This window comes from Diachasma alloeum, unplaced genomic scaffold (assembly GCF_001412515.2).
Source record: "Diachasma alloeum isolate Michigan unplaced genomic scaffold, Dall2.0 Dall_scaffold_00334, whole genome shotgun sequence".
Taxonomy (NCBI): domain Eukaryota; kingdom Metazoa; phylum Arthropoda; class Insecta; order Hymenoptera; family Braconidae; genus Diachasma; species Diachasma alloeum.
In genome coordinates, this window is record NW_021680473.1 from 31,835 (window position 1) to 41,672 (window position 9,838).

Below are 9,838 nucleotides of genomic sequence, written 5' to 3' on the forward strand. Positions count from 1 at the left end.
TTAATTCATCAAACCACGAATTAAACCGCGACCCCGCGAATTAATTAACCCTTTCATCACTTCGAGGGAAAAAATCGTGAATTGATTAATCAAACCGCAAATTAAACCGTGAATTAAACCGCGACCCCGCGAATCAAACCGCGAATTACTCAACCTAACATNAATCATACGAGCAAGTTGGACAATTAGAGCAAAAGTGGGAAAATATTGGTAGAATTTATGTGAAAGGTGAAAAGAAAAAAGAGTGGTTGAAATGAATTTCTAGTCCTGTATNAACCGCGACCCCGCGAATCAAACCGCGAATTACTCAACCTAACATCCACCCACCCACCCACTTTCATCTGACCCTCCTACTGGGCCCCAACGACCAGGTCGACGCCGAAAACGTTGCGCCAGAACCGGCATTATATAACTACTAGAGTATACATAACATTATATCGACAAAGTGGTCCCTTTTCATGGGGACGTCCACATGTGGATGATTGGGGTAAATTGGATGAAAAAGAAGGATTTCTGATTACTAAAATTTGATATCTTGTGACCTTTTCCTTAATTTAATATTATTTATAATTCTTGAAATANATGAAGAAAAGAATAGTACGATCAGTAGATCGATCCTTCAATATTTACTAATTGAACAATTTAAATTTGATGGATTGTGAAGTTATTGCATATCTACANGATGAAAAAGAAGGATTTCTGATTACTAAAATTTGATATCTTGTGACCTTTTCCTTAATTTAATATTATTTATAATTCTTGAAATAAGGATCTGGGCAATTAAAGAAAAGGGACAAATAAGGGATATTCTGAGGAAATCAACTATATTTAACTAAACTACAAAGTAAATCGTCAAGAGACGTTAATAAGGCCGTTTCGTGAGATCTAGGGGAGTGGGGGAGGCCAGGCAACTTTTGTACACGTCAACGGGGGCGATTCTAATGTTTTGTGACGTAATTTCCTGAGGTTCACGGAACCCTCGATCCACTACGTAGCCCTTCAACGCACGACAACCCTAAAACAACAAATAAGTCGAGCGCCAGGTCGTTAGTACCAGAACGACCACTGGGACGAAACGATCAACCAAAATCAAAATTTCCAGAATAATCCCAAGCTTCGAGACGGTCTCCTGCTAACTCAGATCGAAGAACGGCGTGAAGGTCACTGGTGAAGCCTAGATTAAAGTATCACTGGGTATTAACCGAATAAATGAATTCAACTCAGAATTGTGGGGAAAAATCACAATATTTAATCAGGCTTAAATGACTCGATACAATAAAACAAATGAATTTCTTTGAAAACCCCCTTTGGTTATTTCGATCGATCAACGATCATGAGGCTTCGATAGTTACTAAACCTACAATTGTCAAAGCAATAAAGAATTCTGATAGGAACATAAGAGAGTAAAATACTCAGTCAATTTAGTCAAAAGAGATTCCGGTAGTTAAACTGAAAGATCCAACCATCCCAGAAAGTCCGAAATAAATAATGTCAAAGAGAAAAATGAAAATCAGAATCAAAATATGGTCAATAATAATTATGTAGATTGAACAACACTGAAGGATCGCAACCCAAGAATTCGTCTACGTGACAAGTAAGCTGGCTGTCCGAAACGAATACGAAAACCCAAGACAACGGGCTGGCGAAACGAAGCAAGTTCACGAGATACAAAAAAGAAATCTACGTTCAATATCCTTCACTAAATATTAACCGACAGCGAAAAGTGTTCGTCTAACACAAATTCACTCAAACGCAACACTAATTAATTTTCCAAGTATCATTTCAAAATAAAATATTCATAAAATAATTGTTACTCGCAACATGAAACACGAGAGCCCAAAACCCTACGAAATAAATCAATGTCGCGAGACAACCGAAATCGAATGATCAGACAGAGAAAGAGAGAAAAGACCCCCTTACCAATTACTGATCAGAGTGACTAGGACTCTATCTGGCAATTATTTCGAAACTCTAAAAGTCCTACGGGACTAAGATGCACAAAACATCTGTTCAAAACTGTAAAATTGGCCAGAGTCCTACTCAGGACAAATTCACACAGATGCGTCATACAGAGTTGTAGCCATCCCGCTCACCCAGCAGTCCACCTCGGTGTCTCCGGAAAACGTCTCCACAAACTCCTCAAATCCGAGTCCTCGGGACCTTCCTCCAGACAAATCCACTCGGGGCTTCCTCCACAGGTTTATTTCTCCTTCCAGAGCGCCTTCAGGCTCCCCGAAACTCCAAAATTAACGCAATAGAACTCCAAAAATTGATCAGACACAACGTATGGCGAAACCACCAAACGGAAAGTGAGGTTCGTTTTCCCAGCGACACCACGCTGGACCGTGAAAACGCGGCAACGACGCTCATTGGCTGCTCGTTCCGTTCACTCCTCCAATCAGTTTCCAATTAGAATCTGTCGCTCACATGGCCGAACCAAGTCCGTCGGCGCATGCGCAGTGACTTCTCAAACATTATTTATTCAAAAACAACTTATTCCAAAATATCAAATAAATCCGAATGTCCTCTTACATCCTTCCAAATCATTCTCCAGACCATTCTGTCCCCAAAGGACGATTCAACTCAACCTCTTTCTGATTTTGGTGAAATCCTCCACTTCCCCTTCCGCATTGAACCAGTCGGACTCCTACGTCACATTTTCCCTAGAGTTACCCGAGAGCTGGGGACCTCTGGCAATCCGAAGACCCATGAGGCTCGCATCACGAACTCGAAATGTCCCGAAGTCTCTCGACGATTTCCGGAGACGTTCCCACCTCAGTCCCACGATGTCGGCGCCAGATTCGATTCATACAATACAGGAGGAAATACAAAATAAAATAATTAACAAAATATACTAAACCTCTCTCGTGACTCTCGCTGTCGGTTGGTGACTTCCCGTCTGGTGATTTTTTTAAAATTAGCAACCCACACCCGAAACGGTCGAATAACGGACTACTATTTGTGACGGAAAATAACACGTTACAGTTTATAAAAGGGGGGAGAATCTAGTCATGTCTAGGGGAATTATGAACTCTAAGAATAATATTAAGTGAAAAGAAATCCAAGGGGAGAAATGGAAAAATAAGTGTGGCGCACCATTGGGGGGATAGAATAGGACAATACTCAGGAGCAAGGGGGAAATGAGTGGAATAACTTGTACTCGCGTCGACTTTCAAGAGCACTCCACACATCCAGATAAATCCCCCAAATGACAGGGCCTTCGTTCCACCTCTCAAAATCCAGGGCACAGAATCTAGAGCTGGGATGAGCTCATATGGACCACCAAAAATCCTCTTTCTCGCAAATATCACAATGGATTAACTTCCGGGGTATTTTCTCCGTTTACTATCTCGATTTGTGTAGCGCACATGGCAATTCACAGAGCAGCTGTTGCACGAGTGAGTCTTTCTCCTCTCTTCCTTTCTCTCCTTCGTCTTTCGCGCGGATTCGCCAGTCGTCGTATTCCTTCGCTCCTTCTATCAGGGCATCTTCGTGAGAGATCGCGACCAATCAGGACGATCTCACTGTGTCCTCCGTCAATGTCCAGGGATGTGTCAATGAGGCATCACGAGGACGGCGGATTTCTAGGGCTGATATTTGGGGCGTCTTCAAAGGGCACCGGCCTCTGCGGTCGAGTTGGGTGAGCCGGAACTGATGGCTTCCTTCGGTGGCTGTTTGTGGTTAATTCCACGGGTGAGGGTAAAGGGGCGACGAGGGGAAAAATCTGGGGAAGGGGAATCCAACGGTGGCGGGATTTACATTTTAGGAGGCTGAGTGTGTTTGGGGCAAAATATGAAATAAAAATAATAAAAATAAATAATTGTGCCTCGTCACAGCTGTCCCGGGGGTAGAGAACACATAGGGTTTTCACAACCCTATGTTGAACAATTTAACCTTTTACCTCTAAGTATTTTTCAAGCGACTACTCCAGGAGATGAGAGGCTGGAATGAAGGCTCAAAACTATTAGGCATACAATTTTATTTATTTCTAATTATCGTACGGGGTATCTCCCTACATTTTCCCTTGTCCATACTCATCATCTTAGATCAACTGACTCTGTCGCCACGATACTCTCAACTCTACTTCTACGTGATAGCATGAAAGTAATAATACTGTAATAATATAGAATATAAACAGAGAACAAAATCAAACAAAAATAATATTTCACTGGCCCTTCTTTGGGTAATAATAAAAGAAAAACTAATATAACTGTCTTTGGAAGAACGAGGGGGTGATTTGTTGGGCTAGGGAGAGTGTCACAGGGGTTGAACTAGGGATCGAGTCTAGGGATCAGGTCTAGGGGAGATTGCGGCAGATAGGGGAGGAAAGAACGTCAACTTTCCACTTTCCACAAAAAAAAAACAGTGTCGGGCTTTGACGTGACAGTCTTTAGCCTGGTGATCGCTGTTACACTTCCTGCAACCAGTGTACAGCAAGGGGAAATCAGGGGGAATTGGGCTTGTCTGAGGGTAATCAGGGGGTTTGCGAACATTTGCAGGGGCTTTGGGAGGGATACTTGCAGGGGATTTGGATGGACATGAGTGGAGTTAATTTAGGGGTTGTGGGGGGCACTTGATTCGTCAAGAGGGGAGGATTTGACGTTCGAGGAGCTGAGGANGGGGGGGGGGGGGGGGGGTGGCTGTGTAGGTACGCCATGCTTGGAACTGGTAGGGGTATGGGTTTGGGAGCCAGTAATGGTAGCGAGGGCTATTACGAGGGTCTGAGGGTTACACGAGTTCCGGGGGGATTGGGGATTCGTGGGAGTGGGATCTGAGGGCGCTTAAGGGCTCTCCCGGCGATTCCAAAGGCCTGGGCGATGAATGGGGGACCTCTAGGTGATGGGGGTATTTTTGTCAGTCCTGAGGACTGTTAGAGGGGAGCGAGGGGCGGGGGAATATACATTCCCGTACGAGGATCTTTGAGGGGCTTGCAAGAGAGTAATGGGATAGGGGTCTTGAGGGATTGGCGAGCTCTGTCGAGGATCTGGGAATTTTTTGGGGGTTTATTGGGGGGTGATCGAGAGGGGGATCAGCAAGGGATGAAGAGGTGAACTTGATGAGGGGGTTGAGGAGGGGTGGACTAAGGATTTCTACGTCGCAGTCGGGTGGCGATGGATTTGAAGTCCCGAGGGTTAGTGAGGGGGGCAGTGGGACGTCTGCGGGGTCCACCACGTCCTCTGGCAGTGGGCTGGAGATCTCCTGGGGTGGCGGTGTCGTCTGAGACTCGCTGAGCCTCTCTGGAAGGGTCATTAGGGGGAACTGCTTCTCCCACTCGATCTCGTTCCATCCTCTCATCAGCATCGTCTGCACCTCCATATAATTCGCTGACCGAGGTGGATTTGGAGGGAGCATCTCTCCCATCGGCACTCTGTAGGGTTCTCTCCCGATCTGGCTTCTCCTCACAGTTGGCATCGTCTCCAGTATCTAGGGGTGATCGAGGGTGAAAGGGTCTAAGGTCGGTGTTGTGGATTTTGTTAACGCGATTTCCATTGGGGTCTTCTAGATCATACATGACGGGGGAAATGGAATTGACAATCAAATAGGGTCCATCGAATTTAGGGGCTAATTTCACGGTAAAATGGGTGGCTGCTTGGGAAAGGGGGCGGTACTTTCTCAGAACTAATTCTCCCACCGCGAAAACTTTGTTAGATCGATTTTTATTATAATATTCGGCTTGGCGAGAAAAAGCTTCGCCCATAACCTTTCATGCCAGATCATACATGTGGATCATTCTCCCTAGTCTTGTCTTCCAGGGTCCAGTCGGGGTGAGTTCAGTGGGGGGTTCACCACAAGGAGGGGCTACAAGGGCACTAGGGGTCGAGGGGATGCGTCCCATCTTTAGAAAGGCAGGGGAAACTCCTAGGGAAAAATGAAAGGAAGTGTTCAGGGCAAACGCGAGTTCGGGGAGGTGTGTTACGTTCCAAGCTGGTTCTCCGTTGAACAGATGGCAGGTCCAATGCCCGTGGAGCGCTAAAGCACTCTGCTCCACAAGTGCGGGAATTTTCGAATAAAAATAATTGAACACGAACACCAATTTAATTAGATAATCCAATCGAAACGTTTATATTTACTTTTCAAAACTTAGAAGATATTTTACAACAACACTTTGGGTTTTTAAAACTTGAGAAGACGATAACAATTTCTCTCGAACTTCTCGTATCCACGTATGGGGTAGATCTGCCCTTACTGTTACTCTAAAAATTTGTCTAAGCGTCGAAGACGAAGAGCTCATCCCACAGAAAAGAGTAGGGAACCAATCGTGGCCTTGAATCCAGTGAGCAGTGTTGGTCTAACACCCCCGCGAACGCTCGAGCTGGCCCAGACCCAACTTTCGAGTCTACGTGACTTGAACAAAGGGCCTTACATGTGGTTTTTCGGGAGAGACAGAAAATGCTTGAATTTCACCCGGGGAAAATAAACTGTCTCCAGGAAAAGGTTTTACGACTCGAACGGTTTAATGTCAAGCTAGAATTGCACTCGAAAACTCTATATAAAAAAAACAATACAAAGGATCTTTTATTTTTGGATGGCCAGAGCTACGTCGAGAGACTCTTTAGATTTATTACTCGTTTCCTGTTTACGAGTTTCTCGAACTTACTTTCCAAAATTCTATATTTTCTTGTTTCCAAAACCGTGGGAATATTTCAACTAGCTTAAAAATAATATTGGATTTATAAAATTATCAGATAAAAATATTTGATTCTCAATGGTATAATCTAGTGGAATAATGGTAGTCATAGGGACTCTATATGGTAACTAGTGGTTTACGCGACACCTTCCCCCTTATTTAAAAAGATTGTTTAATAAACATCTTTTTATAAACTAATATTACTAAATTTTTGTAATAGCAAAAATAAACATAATCATTATTCTTAAACATTTTCGGTAACAGGAGTCATCTCTTCATCACAGTTTTTGATAAATGCGTGTTTTAATTTATTTGTGTGAATAATCTTTCATTTAACACGATCAAGAGCAATCTCTGCATTTAATTTACCATGCATGCGAATTATTTCATACGGTCCTGTCCAATTAAAGTCAAATTTCGAGGTCTTTGGTTCTTTTCTTAGGTATACATGATCTCCCACAGAGAAGTTTTTTTGATTTAGATTTTTATCATAGTAAATTTTGCTCTTTTCTTTGGCCCTTTCTAAATTTTCTGCCGCTTTAGCCTGAGTGGTCGTGATTTTAGTAAAGAGGTCATCAAGATATTTAACGAATGTCCGGGGTACCTTTTCTTTAGCAAATTCTGAGGGGAGAACGGCCCTCGCGCCAAACACGAGTTCATGAGGGGTAAAACCAGTGCCTTCGTGAACTGAGGTATTATACGCGAAGATCCCAAACCTAATCCAATCGTCCCAATCGGTTTTATTGCAGTAATGTTTGAGATAATCAACAAATACGCGATGAGCGCGTTCTAACGACCCTAAAGACTCTGGGTGAAATGCGGTCGATGTGATTCTTTGAATCTTGAAGATTTTACAGACATTTGCCATGATTTTACTGATGAAATTACTTCCCTGATCCGTGTGAATTGTCCTAGGACATCCAAATCGACTAATGAATTGTTCAGATAATGCGAGGGCGATGGTGACTGAGTCAATAGTAGCGAGAGGAATAGCATCAGAGTATTTTGTGAGATTGTCCTGGATTGTTAATAAATAACGATTATTTCTTTCAGTCTTGGGTAAGGGTCCAACGATATCAATCTGAATTTTTTCAAAAGCTCTTTTGGGAGTATCAGTGATGCGCATGGGCTGTTTTGTCTCTCTAGCGAGAAGTTTATTTCTCTGACAACTCTCACACATACGAACGAAATCTGCAATTTGCCTACGCATTCGGGGCCAGTAAAAATTCTCACGAATTTTATGATAAAGTTTTGTTACTCCAGGGTGTCCTGACGCGACTGATTCGTGATATTCTCGAATAATTTTCTCTCTTTCTTCAACGAGCGGGAATTCAATCTCTCCGGTACAGATTGTGATGATATAATCAGAATTATTGAAGATATCTTTCAGAAGTGTCCCTACTTCCGACCATTCAAATGCGTCCAACTCAGAATCATAAGCAGCTATGCTGAAACTTTTCACCCCTTTATCATCCATAATTAATTTTAAGGATCGGAAAGCTTTTCTGAGATAAGAAAGATTTGTTTCTGAAGTGGAGGTCTCTCGAATGATCAAATGAAAAATCAAATGTTCTCTGTCAGTTTGATACGTCAATGCGTCACCAACTTGGCATTCCACGTTTTTCAGCTTTGCTAAAGGGAAAAGATCTCTATCGAGCAATTCTCGTCCTATGTCAGAGGTTATTTCGAAATCATGAGGAGCAAGATGAAGTAAATTATCTTTTCGATACTGTAAATAATCCTTTGAATGGAAGATAGTGGGAAAAGGTTTTGGAGTTGTCGGGGATTTGTCTGGCTGAGTTTTATCATTATTAATTGTGAAAATATTTGCAAGATCTTGATCTTCAAGGCTGGATTCTACAGAATTACATTCTATTGAGGTCTTTCCTAACATGAATCGATTCTCTGATGTGGTTCCCTCGTTGGTGGCCACTGCAACATCCATCTGGGCCGGAGTCCTCTTCTTGGGACACTTAATCACGGTTTTCAGGTAGATATGTTCAGTGTCAGAGCCACGTTTCACTCCCCTGACCGGGGCCTGAAGCGGTGCACCGGAGAAAACACCGTTAGTCAACAGGCTGACGGAACAGGGTGAGTGTGTTGATGTTGATGGTGTTGATGGTGAACACGATTCAATCCTACTCTCTTCCTCTGAGACAAGTCTCGTGTGAAGAAGGGTTTCTTCCATTTCGTCAGCTGTGACATAATCATCACTGTCAGTGTCAGTATTGGAAATTGTTGAGTCGACCTCATTAAAATTTGTTACAATGCTCCCGCGCGCCAGGAACAAAGAACATATTAACTCTTCATTTTCGTAAAAATCTTGATTGCCATGCTCATCCCAATCCTCATTGAAATCTGAAAGTAATGCCTCGTCTGCGCAGTCAAGGATTTCATTCAAATCTCCGGGATGTAGGGAGGCTTCTGTACTTCCGTCGGTCAAATAAATCTGAGAATTAGGTAAAGAGTTGTCATGTAGATCAGGAAGTAGGTCAGGGTTTACATGGAGGTCAGTAGGGTTTCGAGAGAGTGCATCTGCATTTGAATTAATTTTCCCAGGTTTGTACACAATATTGTAATCATATTCGTTCAAACGAATACGCCAACGCATCAATTTGGAGGTAGGATCCTTTGCATTATGTAACCATACTAAAGGACGATGATCAGTGACGAGAGTAAACTGATGGCCATATAAATAAGGTCGAAAATGTTCAACGCCAAAAATAATTGCAAGGAGCTCTTTCTCAGTCGTGGAATAATTTAATTCTGCATCTCTCAATGTACGTGACGCATACGCAATGGGAAGATCTTTGCCAATAGGTCCCTGGCTTAAAACTCCACCAATGGCATAATTCGATGCATCGGTTGTCACGACAAAGGGTTCGGAAAATTTGGGAAATTGCAGAAGAGGTTCAGAACAGAGGATATTTTTTAATTCATCGAATGAACTTTGAGCAGATTTATCCCAGATGAAAGCATTTTATTTCTTCAATAGTCGGGTCAATGGTTTAGCGAGTTTTGCCATGTTCGGAATAAAACGACGATAATAACCGACGAGACCGAGGAATTGTTTTATGTTTTTCCTGGTTTTGGGGACTGGAAAATTCTTGACAGCTGAAACTTTTGTTGGGTCAGGTCTCACTCCTTTATCAGTGATCTCATGCCCCAAATAAATCAATTCGCGTCGAAGAAAGTGGCATTTGTCGGGTT